This window comes from Ostrea edulis, chromosome 8 (assembly GCF_947568905.1).
Source record: "Ostrea edulis chromosome 8, xbOstEdul1.1, whole genome shotgun sequence".
Lineage (NCBI taxonomy): Eukaryota > Metazoa > Mollusca > Bivalvia > Ostreida > Ostreidae > Ostrea > Ostrea edulis.
The window spans coordinates 11,147,166-11,163,467 of NC_079171.1; the positions used below are offsets into that span (position 1 = coordinate 11,147,166).

Below are 16,302 nucleotides of genomic sequence, written 5' to 3' on the forward strand. Positions count from 1 at the left end.
CAATCTAGGCTTGTCCAAAACTCCAGTGAGATTGCCGCTATACCACCTCGGCTACCCATCTTATGAAGAATTCTGGAATTTCAAGCTATCTAAAGTCATCCGTCGTGATTGTGAGAATCCGCGCTAAATATTATTAAAAACCCCTCACAGATTGCTATGCTGCACATTGCAGCGTATCTTACTTCTGTTTTGGTTCGAAGTCCGTTTATATCTGAAATATTTTGGGCACTTCATTGAAAAGGTTTATAACATTATGTGAATGTTCAAATTAACGGACTGAAAGAAAATACGAATCATCAGTATTGGCACTTTGAAGGGCATTTACGTCTTAAAAGCTTATCTTTTTTTATACTTTAGCTAAATATTAGAATTGAGAACAAGGATTTTTTTCTAGATCTCATATCCTTTGGGACTTATTTAACTGAGGTGACTGGTAAGAGCTATGGACCTTTTCTGTTTATCATTTGCTAAATGCTTTTACTGTGGACAATTCAGGTACGATAGTCCGCGTGTGTTACTGTTACATGTAAAATGTAAAATGGTCTTCATTGCTTTCTGAATTAACTGCTCAATTGAATTTTATCAATTTTTGATATATTAAGTAAATAAATTCATTTATACATGTATCAAACATTTTAATCTATCATCAATTCCCATGAACTCATTTGAAAACATGTATAAATGTAATACTAATGAGCTCTAGTTAAGGAAATGGTAGCCACATTGAACTATTATCAATTCTAATCATTAAGGCTTCCATTTTGATCACAAAAGACCAGTTGTGTAAAAATTTTGAACTCCTATCCTCAAAAGTAGTGTTTTATACAAACACGCAAACAGATATTCTGTATAGCGGCCATATTGATATATTACAACTTTTGAACATTAGGGTTTCTATTTAAAGCAACCGCAATCGATCAATTGTGTAAAGTTCTGAACTCTTTGTATAAAAATAGTGATTCTTTTAAAATAGTGTATTACTTGAGATCGATCTTTGTTCGTTATCTTCACCTTTCACTCAACGGGATTAGGACAACACCAACATTGATGTTGTTTAATTCCACTTTTACCTTAAGGAAGAATTAATGACAAATTCCAAGGGCATATGTCTACTGCTAGATCAATTCACTGTAAGTTCTTATATTTCCCTAGTCCATGTGACATCGTATGACGTAATTTAGTACACTTTATTTAATCGTTTATTACATGCATCTGCGTTCCTTCCACATCAAACGAGTTCACTGTAAATATATTGGTTTTAAAAGAGAAAAATATTGGTACCAAGTTTCTAAGCATCACAGGACGTAATTTCTATTAGACAGTGAGTTTCTTAGATTGCATATAAACGACTGTAACTGGCCTTAACTTGCGTGTTAGTAGAATGCATATATATACACATCAGATATCTACTTCAGAATAAAAAAAAATGACTTAAAGGAAAACGACTTCAATGTGATAATGTGTGGTATGTACTCTTATGTTACAGATATCCCAGCAACACACTGAAAGAGACGGATCACATTCACATTGATACCAGAGACAAACAACACCGTAGAAAATTCAGAAGACGACACAGGAATTGTCTGAAGAGGAATATGGTCTTCCTAATATGGTTGTCTATTAACGTACAAAACCAGTGGACAAAGCTCTCCTAGCTCAGAAGGGTGCATCAACTCCATCAGAAGTAAAACATCAAGTTTTAGGGTTGAATATGTCTTCTTCACATTCAAAAACTAGTGCAAATGAAAAAGATTATGAGTGGAACGGATCTGTAGACTCTGTCTGTGTAACAGAAAGTTTACAGAAGTGTACTATGAAAATTATGCATGCAAGTGCAAACGGAAAATGTAACAGACATAGTGAATGTGAAACAACTCAATCTGAAGATCAGAAAAATGATGTGCAGAAATTTATAAAATCACATGCAAGCGGAGAACAAAGATGTCAATGTGATGTATGTGGGGAAATATTCAAATGGACAAGGGACTTTCATAAACACAGGGGTACCCATACTGGTGATAAACCTTGTAAGTGTTATGTCTGTGGGAGGGCGTTTATTGATGCAGGAAATTTGCAGAAACACATGAGAACACATGCTGGGGGTAGACCTTATAAATGTGATGTCTGTGGGAATGCGTTCAGTCGGTCAGAAACAATGCAGAGACACATGAGGACACATACTGGTGATAAACCTTATAAATGTGATGTCTGTGGGAAGGCATTCAGTCAGACCGGAAGTTTACAGACACACTTGAGGATACATACAGGTATTAAACCTTATATATGTGATGTCTGTGGTAAAGAATTCATTCAAGATGGAGGCTTGCAGAAACACCTAAGGATACATGCTGGTGATAAACCTTATGAATGTGATGTCTGTGGAAAAGCATTCAATCAGACAGGAACATTACAGAGACACATGAAGACTCATACCGGTGATAAACCTTACAAATGTGATGTATGTGGGAAGGCATTTAATCATGCATTAGTATTACAGAGGCATTTGCGGACACATACTGGTGATAAACCTTTCAAATGTGATGTCTGTGGGAAGACATTCAGTCAGACAGCACATTTACAGACACACATGAGAATACATACCGGTGATAAACCATATATTTGTGGTGTCTGTGGGAAGGCATTCAGTCGGACTGGAACGTTACAGAAACACATGAGGATGCATTGTGATGAGAAACCTTCCAAATGTGAAGCCTGTGGGAAGGTGTTCAATAAAATAGGAAGCTTACAGAAACACATGAGAATACATACTCGTGAGAAACCTAATAAATATGTGTGTGAAGGCATTTAGTCAGACAGGGCACTTACAAACAACTCTTATAGGGCGCATACTGGTGATAAACCTTATATATGTGAAGTATGTGGGAAGGTGTTCTTTCATGCAGGATATGCTTACAGAAACACATAACAACACATACTGTGGATTCCTAAATTTATTATCGCGTAATTTTGCGAGGAGCATCACTCACGACATGAAATTGCTCACTTTTAATTTTCTATTACTAAAATTACATGGAAGAATTCTTTATTATCAGACGTTACGCATGTTCATGGTCACCTGATTTGATGTATAAAAGATGAAGAAAACAAACAGTAATCTCATAACTCCTATACAATACAAAATAGAGAGTTGGACAAACACGGACCCCTGGACATACCAGAGATGGGATCAGGTGCCTAGGGGGAGTAAACATCCCCCGTCGACCGATCACATCCGCCGTGAACCCTATATCTTGATTAGCTAACAATCGGAATGAAACACGTCCAACAGCATTTGCCCAATGATAGGTTGTATTGGCAAATTACATCGTTATTGTATATGAAGTACTCGCGTAAGATGTGGAATCTGCAGTGAATGTGATACATATGTGGGAAAACAGTCAGTGAGGAAACTTAAAGAAACACATGTATCTCACATACTGGTGATAAACCTTGTAGATGTAATTTTCTCCAATAAAATAAGGATAATTGATACATGTACAACTATTATCCTTAAAGGGAAAGACAACCCTAACCACATTGTTGCTTTTATGAATAAAATATCACTTACTGATATCGTAAATGACAACAAAAATCCTTGCTTAACAATTAAATCAATATTATTCTATCATGTATTTTAAATCACCCGCCGCTAAGAGAGCGGCCATTCATGTTTAATTTATGACGTCACACCGTCTGTTCCGGTTTATTTCATCAGTAGCACTGTAAACACGACAAGTCAGAAACAATTAAGTTTGGAGCCGTATAGATTTGAGCCCGTTCTTTCACAAGAAGAAATTGAGAAAAGAAGTCGTTCAGTCGAGCCACAGACCAAGCAGATGGTAAACTTTTCTTCATACCACATCTTGTCATTACGTTAATGATGAGTCCACAGTTTACTTGTCTTTCTTTTCAAATGACTTGGTTGGGTAGGGAATTTTGCAAAATTTTTTTTCACATCTTCCCTTCGCATTGGTGTAATTAACTGCTCGATAGGAAGGCATCAACCTATTTATTCTTAAGATCTACCACATGCACATCTTTGATGATCTTGGAATCTCATCAAAACCGGAACAGACGGTGTGACGTCAAAATTATTGATTTTTGTGATCTTCAATACAAAAGAGTTGCACATCATGGCAGCCTCTATAGATCGCGGGAATTTCAATTTTTAACGTTTTCAAATTAGTACTGAAGCTTATCTAGAACGTATATCAACAGAATAGTATGATAAATCTTTATCATATACTTAATCCTATCATTTATCATGTAAAAATCTTTTGGGTTGCCTTTCCCTTTAATTAATGTAGTCAAAGTTGACACAACAGTTAACTATATAATGTCAGAAGACATACTACCCGCTCGAAAGTGTTTGCAATATTGACAATAGACTCTCTTCACGTATTCGCGATTGAAATCTTCAAAGCGAGGCTGACCTGACTATAGCTTTGCCTTGAGACAAAGTATGATGCCGCGGCCCTATCAGCGTGGGTACCATGTCATCACCACTGCATGATGCAACATTTTTCAGGTGTTGCAGATATCACTTCAAAAGTTAGCTGCACGATATTGAAAGTTTCTTTTTGTTTTCCAACGGCCTCGCAGATGGCATATATTAAACTCTGTTTACCTTGAATACATTATAACTAATGCGACAATAAAGATACACCATATGTGGAGCAGGGAATGCATATCAGTGATCATTTATACAAAATGTAGCGAAAGAAAATATATTGCAACCACAATATGCGATTTGCGAAACTGTAAGGTGGCGTGGTTAAGAATTTGGATCAGCTGTTTTAAATTTGTAACTGATTTATCAGGAATGTTCTCTGAAAACATGCATGTCTTGCACATATTATTTATATGCTCGTCGAAGACAAAACATATTTTGATATGTTGTCATCCGTCTGTCTGTCCGGACCTTGTGGGCAGGATACAGGCTCAAATGTAGGCTTTGGGATTTTACAACTTGGTACATTTGATCACCATGATGAGAGAAGGATGTCTATTACTTTTCAATGTCAAAAGTCATGGTCATAGTATTATTCAGTGGGGAAACCTTGTATGCAGGATACAAACCGGACCGTAAGCTCCAGGATATTACAATTTGGTACATTTGATCACCATGGCAACAGGAAGATGCGTATTGTTTTTCAGGGCCAGAGATCAAAGGTCAAGGTTGTAGCATCAATTGATACATGTAGGAAACCTTTTAAGCAGGATATAGATTGAACTGTAAATTCCAGGATATTTCAACTTCATACATTTGATCATCATTGCGAGAAAGCAATGCCTATATTATGTTTCAAGGTCAAAGATCGAGGTTGTATCAATGAATATGTAAACCTTGTAGGCAGAAGACAGACCGAACTATTGGAGTTAGGACTGCCAAACTCGGTACATATACTTAATATGCCAAGTGGAGGAAACATGATTTTGAAGGTCAATGTTGTAGTATCACTTCAAAGAAAACCTCGTGGTCAGGGTAGAGGCTGAACCGTAAGTTCCAGGATATTACAACTTGGTATATTTGATCATCATGATGAGAGGAATGTGTCTAATGTTTTTCAAGGTCAAAAGTCAAGGTCATATTATCAATTAGTATGAAAGCCTTGTTGGTAGGATACAGACCGAGCTGTTGGGGCTAGGACTGTCAAACTTTGTGCACATGCACCTTTTACCAAGTGGAGGATGTCTACTGTTTCTCAAGGACAATGTCTTAGTAGCAGGATACAGACCGAACCATAAATACACCTTATTTCAAGTATACATATTATATAGAATACTTGATTTGTCTGTTTTGACGATGCAAGGAACGTATGCTATACCCTGATGATTGCTGACTACTTGAAGATAAGTTATACAAATCATGGTGTAAGAAAACCGCCCTATATTAGCTTCGAACGCGTGTATTATGTACCGTTGGTACCATTCTTGTTAATTATAAACTTTGCAGTGCCTAGATAGAGATAATGGTATACTTAATCCACCTACATGTTTTTGTTCTTCGTCTTCTTTCAACTATAGTCCAGTTGGACATGTCCTTACTGGTGATGTTGATATTAGTTGAAAATGAGGACCTCCAATCACTTATTCTAAAAGGTCTTAAATACAGATAACCTCGGTCTTTCAATTAGCGATCGAAAGAACTTCATCTCTATTACATGTATGCATTCAGGCGAAGATTATGCTAGTAAATGTTCTACCAAGCCCCTATATTTAATCACGAAAATATTAACAGCTGTGAAGGAGAAACTTCAAACGTACTGTGTGATACTAAAGATGCCAGAAGTGCTGTAAATCAAATATTGATTCTCAAATTCTGAAGAACTTTTAGTAACCTTAAAATCGTAAAGCTTTTCTCAAATCAACAACATCAAAACGTATGAGTTTTCAACACTTTACACGACCATTCTTCACGATAAATTACAGACGACTTTTTGACATAGAAAGTTGCTTCTTCAACAGAAATGAAAAATGGAAATATTCATATCTATGATCAGTCATCCAATCATTACTTTGTTAAAACAACTCTGATTCCTTGCACAAATACTCTGAAGTTGAAATTAAAATTATGCTGGAGTTCCTCATTGACAATATCTTCGTAGTCTTTAGTGATCAAGTCTTTCGACAGTTTGTTTGAATTTCCATAGGCACGAATTATGCTCCTTTGTTAACTGACCTGTTTTTATATTCTTATGAAGCAGAATTTATACAAAAACTTCTACGGTTTAAAATCTTGTGGGGATTTGGAATAGAATAGGTCCTCAGTACTCCTTGCTTGTCGTAGAAGGCGACTAAATGGAGCGGTCCTTGGGATGAGATCGCAAAAACCGAGGCCCCGTGTCACAGCAGGTGTGGCTCGATAAAGATCCCTCCCTGCTCAAGACCATAAGCGCCGATCATAGGCCGAAATTTTCCAGCCCTTCGCCAGCAGGGTGGCGTCTCCGTATGAGTGAAATATTCTCGAGAGGGACGTTAAACAATATTCAATCAATCTACGATTTAAATCATAGCTTTATGATAAACGGGACGATTTCAGCTTCTCAATCGTCAACTTCATCTATCAATATTCCATTATCACCTGCATATGGTGTTTATTTCTCTCAACACAAGAGCTTGTTCTGCGTATGATCAGTTTTTAACTTTCGATTTTATCCGAACTTGTGACCTCTAAGGTTAATGCACATCGGAAATTACAAGCAGGAATTTCTAATAGATGACAGTGGGCGCACTTGTTTCAGACATCCGGGCGATGACCCGGTTCATTTTTATCACAGGACTTTTTGACCCGGTTTGTTTTGCGAAACGAGTGGGAAATCGGCCGAATATATATCAAAATGTAAAAACAAAAATTCAGTATTTTTCAAAGAACATCTGCATAACAGATTTCATAAAATGTAACCCATGTAAGTTTAAAAAATCATAATTGATAATCAGTTTTATATTCAAACATTTTGTTCACAAACACTGCAGACTGGGCTGTAACTTCCACATAGAAGCGGTGTTGATCGTATCATCCAGCATTCGGAAACAAAAATGTCAAAAAAAACTTACCTCTTAACTCACTACTTTATACTAAATGAAATTTAAACTCTTTTCTTATGAATGAAAAATGGATAAATAACGAGCAAGAAAATGTTTATCTATATTTTCCGCCATATTGTTTTCCATCTGCTCGCTCTAAATTTATCGGGCGATCCGGACTACTTTTCGGTCGACCGGCGGCTTAAAAATACTTGAAACAAGTTACTTGCCCGTTTCCGGGAGTATCAACCGGCTTGACCCGAGCGATGAAACAAGTGCGTCCAGTGATTCATAAATTGACATTTTTGAGTCGGCTCGCGAAGCGAGATTCTCCTTGCTAATGGCGTGCGGATTTATCGCGTCTCACAAACTTTCGATTTATTCTTACACCGACAGCAAATAAATCCCGTGCACAAAGATCTTGAAAAAAAATTAATTTGCTTTTTTCAATAGCTTCATTATGTTTTGATGACAAATCATACATAAATGTTCACATTCTTATAACAATGTAAATTAAACGAGTCCCCTCAATACTTATAAAGAATCTAAACATAGTGCGCATAAATACATAATGCCATTAAGTCAATAAGACTTTAGTGTCATAGGCTATTGTACATTAAACATGCGACGTACATGTGTATAAATATATCAACTACAAAAATAGATTCGTAAACATGAAACAAATAACTTATACGTAAATATTTTATAGTAAAGAAAGTAATATCTCGCTTTCTTAGGTTGGAAAAGCATGGTAAATATTTGAAAATGGGTCTATTACGACCGATCATACTCCCCGTCGAGGCTTCTTCGAAAGCCCAAACCGTGTGACTATTTCTGCGGGACCCCTATTGATTTTGAGGTCACATGGTTAAAAATCAAGGGTCAAACTGGACATAGTAATATATTGTCTCCTACATTTCAAGAATCAGTAGCTTGATTGACACCAAACTTGGTACACTGATACATCACATGGAGTAGATTACTCCTATTTATTTTAGGTCACATGATCAAAGGCCAAGAATCAGTCCATTCTGGACATAGGAAGATATTGTCCACTCAACATCTTGACTTGAATTGCTTTGGCACTATTATCAATTAAATGATGCATGTGTATAACCCTTTTAAATTCTGCACCACATTTGGGGAGGGGGGTATGTTTTTATTGTTTGACAAACATTTCTTGTTTTCTGTATTGTTTTGATGGTAGCATTTTATGACTATTTGCTGAATAAACTCTCCAAATATGCACGGAGAGTCAGTACAGTACAAACAGCGATGTTTCTTACAGATGTCAACTGCATAGTCATTGTAACATTGACTACAGTTTAAGCTCAAGGAATTGATTTGCTAAACTTTTTTGTTAGATGGTACCTTCTTACAACCACTGTGGTGCTTATTTGAAGGTTTTCTGTTGTGATATAGAGTACTATATGACTACATAATGGTTTTCCTCCAAGTCTTAGCATTTGTAACTCGTGGATTGTTTAGCACAATCTTCAGTTAGCAATGACTCTTTATATCCATGTTGGATATGTACATGTGATTTAAATGGCAGTGGTCAAATTTAGTCAGTTTACACAGGCATGATGCATTAAAGTATAAATCCTGCTAAAAGAAGCATGGATATGCGAACTCACACACACTATATTCGTCATCCTTGATTACTACTATCTTGCTCCTTCAAGATTACCTATTGCTGTTGACAATAAATTGCGAGTCGACTCTCAGGCCCTTCAGGCCTTTGATTTTTTATTATTTATTTATTTGCTGATTTGTCTGGTCTGTTGCTTCATATTCACTCTGATTCTATGAATGTTTATATACTCAGTCACAAATATGTAAATTCTTTTATTTTTCAATCTATTTTCCGTCAGTTACAGCTTGTATTGCTTTAAATAATGTAAATATAACTCGCGTGCAATGTTGACAACCAAAATTTGGACCTTCTGAATTTAATGATGAGACCAAGCATCTTAATTTTGTATAGTCTCTAGTTTAACTTTTAAATGACACATTTTACCTTAAGAATATGTATAAGTATAATAAACTTAGACCTATATCCGTTTATTTTGAAAACTTTGTAAACAACAACATACCTCAATCTTAGTTTACAAAATAAATAATAAACTCTTAATTCACAATGTGCTACTGTCATCATGTATAACCATCATTTTTTGGTGAAACCTTTTAATCACATTAGACAGTAGATTTTGATTATTAAAAGTGAAAAGCAAAATGGAGGATGGATCGTGAATCAATACCATTAAGGTGGAATGATACACCCTGTGATTTTTCCCTATGTGAATTCCTCATATATTTATAGACACATCTGTCATAAGCTCAGATCACAAGTATCTGTCGTTTTAAAGAGCTCTTAGCTCATGTTTATTGTTTACCTGTATATAGTTCCGACTTTAAATAAAAATTACTTACTTCATTTTTCATAATTTTTAATTCTATTTTTAAAGAAAATTGAATTTCATAAACCAAAACTTCTCATTTTGTCTTTTGAGAGATTCCTGTTTCCGATGTCTGTATCAAAATACAACAAAACAATAAATTTAGTCATCATATCTCTTTATTTATTTCTGATAAAAGGGCTGCTTTTTCTTTTCTTTTCTTTTACATCAAACTTCAGATTCTTGAAAACCGGCGGTTAAATCTCTACCAACTTCTGTAAATAGAAAATACACTTGTGTTTATTAATGATATAAAAAGGTCAAATTGGGGGGGGGGGGGGGGTGGTGTTGTATACAGCCCTGGCTATATAAAAATGTTGCCTTAGATGGTAGAGTTATCTTTCCTAAAATAACAAGATCCAAACAACCTGGTACTTTATGTAAAAAAAAATATTAAAAAATCAATAAATTGATAAAAATTATACTATTGGTATATATATTTTCGTCACTTCTTTCTCAGATAAATGAAAAACGATATAAATAGGAAAAGTATATAATGTTTATGTAAGAATTGATACTTTTTGGTACAGAATTTTATTGCACACCTGGATTAATCTATTATATGTACATATATTTGCATATGAGCAAAGCAGTAAAATAAAATGTATGTGCTGTTATGGAGTATACTGTTGTCAACATAACAGGCTACAACAGTATGATGACTATTTTTATAATTGTGACAGGGAGATATTTGTCTAAAGTAAATATATTATTTCATTATTTAGATTATGAAGATTAGTACATGACAAAAGTTGTCTTTACTTTTAATTTATTTTATGTACAACTTAATAGTATATGGAAATATCTCTAAAGTTATTTATAGATTATGAGATCATAATGGTCAGTAATAACACCATGTAAATATTTATAGAATATAGAACTCTCCAATTTCATTGGTTATCTAAGTTCCCTCTCTTTACTATTGTTCACATTTTGAATTGTCTTCTAAGAATATAGAAGTGTTTTCCAGAAGATTTTCCTAGTACAATTCGACTATTTATTACCAGCATATAGAATATTCTGGACCTGACCAGAAATTTGGCTCTGTGTCACACATAGAGTTAATTAGAAAAGAATACAAACTCTGATAGAACCCTACCATTGGTGTTGAGTTGTTTATATACATTATACAATCCACACTATTACATAATAATAATGAACAAAACTGTTAAACTATTGATACTGAAAAAAGTTTTTATTTTCCATAGATAATCAGACAATTAATTTATTAATTAGCAGTTTTTTTTTTTTTTTTTTTTTTTTTTTAATTTAAACTGTTGACATTTAAAAAATGTCATTTCAAAAAGTTTTATCAATTTTTATTATTCTGTTTAACAAAAATGTGTGATTTTTTTATGGTGATATAAAGGTGGCGAAATACACCTTTACCTTGGTTATTTTAATTAAAATTAAATTAAACTACATTGAGTGGAAATTGAAACTGGTTTTTCCATATTCAACCATGATATTGATAAGTCACTCCACCTTAATTAAAAATACATTGGAATTAATTTACGCATAAATTCACAATATATACTCTTTGTTGCAAACTTTTATTATCACTTGAAATGGCTGAAATATCAACAAATGTTTGTTTTTGCACCTCGGGATTTATAGTACCGTACTACTTTTACATCGTCCCCATTGATCGGGATCGACATTCTGAAGTTAAGTGTTTACAAGTGTCGTATGCTGCATGCTGTTGGGTTGAGTTATATAGGCCTAAGTTCCTAAAAATGATAAAACGGGTAAGTTCTGCAATATTCTGCTACATTACGGGTATATGGGATACATTCTAATTGGGGAGAGGGCCTGTCTCAGGACGCAGTTAAGTTATTTTAACTACTAATACGTTTTCGGAATGTTCCGCAAACAATTCCTCTGATAGGTTGGGAACACTTCCTCTACAGCGAGATATTCTCGCGAAAACGCGATTATCCCTCTCTACCAAGCGTACATAGGCCTATATCCCGTACAACCGAGAAAAACACCCGTGGAGTACATCTCTTCGTATTTCACGTGAACAGAAGAAAAAGGTGCTGAAAAGTCTGATACTTCTGCAGATATATTAATCAAAACAAATACACTCAAAGTCAAGATGTGCATTGTATTCAGACTTTTTCCCTCTTCTTGACTGTGTTGTCAATATGCCGGTTTATTTCCGCAGGGTTTTAACCGATTTTAACCGTCCCGGTCAATGCTCCCCAAGTGGTCAATACTGGTCAATTGTGATTTAAACTGTCCATTTTCCTATATTTTTTATGCCCCCCTTTGAAAAAGAGGGGGCATATTGTTTTGCACCTGTCGGTCGGTCTGTAGACCATGTATTGTCCTCTCAATATCTTGAGAACCATTCACTTAATGATAATGATATTTCATATGTGGGTTAGTTATGAGTAGAAGAGGATCCCTATTGTTTTTCAGGTCAAAAGGTCAAGGATCAATCTACTCTGGACATAGGAATATAATGTCCGCTCAATATCTTGAGAACCCTTTGCTTGAAAGACATCAAACTTGGCATACTGGTACATCCTAAGGAGTAGATGACCCTTATTGATTTTGAGATCATTTGGTCAAGGGTCAAACTGGGCATAGGAATATACTGACCATTCAATGTCTAGAGAACCCTTTGCTTGACAGACATCAAACTTGATACACTGGTACATCTTCAAGAAAAGATTACCCCTATTGATTTTGAGATCACATGATCAAAGGTCAAGGGTCAAACTTGACATGGGAATATACTGTCTGCTCAGTATCTTGAGAACCCTTTTCTTGACAGACATCAAACTTGGTACACTGATAAGACTTTAGGAGAAGACGACCACTATTGATTTTGAGGTCACATGGTCAAAGGTCAAGGGTCACACTAGACAGGAATATACCGCCCGTTCAATATTTAGAGAACCTTTCTCTTGACAGACATCAAACTTGGTACATCTTCAGGAGAATATTACCCCTATTTTTTTTTAGGTCGCATGTTTAAAGGTCAAGGGTCAAACTGGACATAGGAATATACTGTCCGTTCAATATCTTGAGAACCCTTTGCTTGACAGACATCAAACGTGGTACACTGGTACGTCTTTAAGAGAAGACGACCCCTATTGATTTTCAGATCACATGGTCAACGGTCAAGGGTCAAACTGGACATTGGAATATACTGTCTGCTCCAAATCTTGAAAACCCTTTGCTTGACAGACATTAAACTTGGTACACTGGTACATCTTCAGGAGAAGAGGACACCTATGGATTTTGAGGTCGCGTGGTCAAGGGTTAAACTGTACATAGGAATATACTGTCTGCTCAATATCTTGAGAACCCTTTGCTTGACAGACATCAAACTTGGTACACTGGTACATCTTCAGGAGAAGATGACTCCTAATTATTTTAAGGTCACATGGTCAAAATTCAAGGGTCAAATTGGACATAGGAATATACTGTCCGTTCAATATCTTGAGAACCCTTTGCTTGACATACATCAAACTTGGTACACTGGTACATCTTCAGGAGTTGATGACCCCTATTGATTTTTAGGTCACATAGTCAATCCACTCTTGACATAGGAAGATATTGTCTGCTCAATATTTTGAATTGATGATACTACTCTCAATTGAATAATGTGTGTGTGTATAACCCTTTTCAATTTTGCACCATGGGGGGGGGGGGGGGGGGGGGGGCATATGTGTTTTACAAACATCTCTTGATTTACATTTCTTGCAAATATAAAGATAAATGAAGTCTTTTCATAGTATGGATCAATTGTTGATAAATATTTTTCATTAGGTTTCATTTAAGTATGATATATTTAGTTAGCTGAAACTGACCGAAATATGTTAAGTACTACCAGACTGAGGGGGTCACAGTTATATAGCATAGCTTAACAGTTGGAGACAGACCTGTTAATACATGTACCTGGACAGATTAAGAATAAAAGGTAGCTGGACATTACCTGAGCACAGGAAGCAGAGTTGACAGGTGTTAAGAAGCATAGGCTGGGACCAGAGATGACCAGTGTGCATGTTATTGTTATGAAAACATCACCATGCAACCCACCCCCTCAAATATTAATTTAGCAGTTAAAATGAAGATTGGAAACAGTAGGTAGTTCATTTTAAACTAAGGAATTGGAACAGAAACTGTTAAATCTTCCCCAATTCAACAGAGTCATTGGCACATTATTTATTTAATATTATGACTTACAAGTATATTATAAACTGATAGTGTGCATGCTATGAATTACAGTATTTACCATAATGGTCACTTAAACATTTAAAATAAATAACACAGACTATAATGACCAAATAATTTTCAGTCAACCAGTATTGGCCACCGGTCGGTCAATACTCATTTTGCCAACCCTGCTTTGGAGAACTCTCGTACATAGAGAGACGCGAAACAATTTGTTTACATTCGGGAGTGGGACAAATATTCATCACTGCTTAAGTGAATGTACTCAGTAAGTCTCTCATATGCTGATCACCCGAATTCAACTGATACACAAACAAAGTAAGTTATAAGGATTTAGGGAGTAATTAGATACAGAGAATTCTTTTATCATATCACGTTATTTCGTTGGTCATAAGTACCATATCTAAGATATTACTTGCAACTTATATGACATTGTTTTTATGTTGCCGCTTTAGTAAAACATTTCATTTGATAGTATTTTGTATTTCCCACATTTACATATTATGAGGAGCCACTTTTAATACATTTCATGGTCTTCCTCGCTGACTGTAGGTCCACTCTATCCAACTTAGTCATTCAAAGTTCCACTAAATGCACCTCCAACACAGAAGAGTTCGTTTCTCGAAACTGGCTTATTATAGAGAGATAATTCATGTCATGTTGCATGTGCCACACTTATTCAGCATTGCACGGAATTTTTCATTATTATCAATCAAATGCCTGCTAAAGGTAATGTTTACTTTCTCGCTGAAGTGGGATAATCACCTTTTAGAGAGAAGATCTCAATATATGGGAACTGTACACAAACTGTAAAAAAAAAAAAAAAATTCACTGGTCAAGTGGGCTGGTGAATTTATGAAATTAACTGGTCTTAACAATTATTTACCTGTCAGTATTTTAGTTACTTGATTTAAAAAAAAAAACAACTTTAAGGGTGTACTCTCGTGGTAATTTTACAGCGAGTGGGTCGCCATACTTTTTAAAAAGTCGTAAATCTGGGTATGCCTGTGTTTTATTTTGTATGCACACAGTAGAACATTAATATGTGTTTTTGTTTGTAAGTAATGTTGATAAACTAACAAAAATTAATTAAAACATGACAATTTTTTTCTTATTTTCTCAATTTACGACATTGGTACCGTATAAGTTTTACATTAGTGATGACGTTACGATTTTAAACAAACTTGAGCTCGAAGACGCACACTGTACGATGTCGCATTTAGTCTATTCTAAAGCAGTCCAGAAACATATATGGGCGATTCGTTAGAAGTAAAACGGCAGTTATAGATCAGGCTGCATCCGACATTCTCACAAGTGAGTGGCAGACAAAGAAAATTACAGACAAGCAGGCACAACCACACACATGGTGACACAGTACATATACTGTACATAGTGTCAGACGAGAGGGGAGAATGGAAGAATGTTAGCGATGTAGGACCTGAACCAGAGGTTGCTGATATAGTGTTGAATGAATTTGTAAGTTTTTCAATATACAAGAATTTTTTTTATGAAAATGAATTCTACAAGCTATGTAGATCTGTACCTAAATTGATCTGCGATCTTCCCGATCCCGCCTAGTCGGTCATGAGCGAATCTCGCGTCTAACGTTCAATGTATCATTATTGAAGCATCCTTTTGATTAAAAAATGTAATCTATATCATTGTTTTAAAAAATCGCCAAAGTATACAGCAAATTTAATTCATTAAAAAGAGTTCAAAGGGAAAAGGGGGGTTTCTCCCATCTGGAGAATTATGGCGCGCCATTCGTGAACAAATTAGTTAAAACAAAAGATGATTTTGTTGACTATATATACATGTATAGATATGTTTCTCTTGGGCTACTAGATCGATAATTTGTTTCTAATCAGTTCTGGAAAATTAAATTATTTTATCAAAATTTTATTTTAATTATTCCTTCAAAGTTTAATTGTCAAAAAAAAATTATAATTTTAAAATTTGTTTATAGGGTATTGAAAATGCACATCTAAAAAAAATCCTGATTAGAGCATCCTTTTGATTAAAAAATGTAATCTATATCATTGTTTTAAAAAATCGCCAAAGTATACAGCAAATTTAATTCATTAAAAAGAGTTCAAAGGGAAAAGGGGGGTTTCTCCCATCTGGAGAA

General features: G+C 35.2%; 1 pseudogene; it reads left to right on the plus strand.

Moving 5' to 3' along the window:
• The window catches only part of LOC125661078 (zinc finger protein 91-like), a 97,264-nt pseudogene extending 94,106 nt beyond the window's left edge, over positions 1-3,158 (plus strand).
• The last annotated feature ends 13,144 nt before the right edge of the window (positions 3,159-16,302 follow it).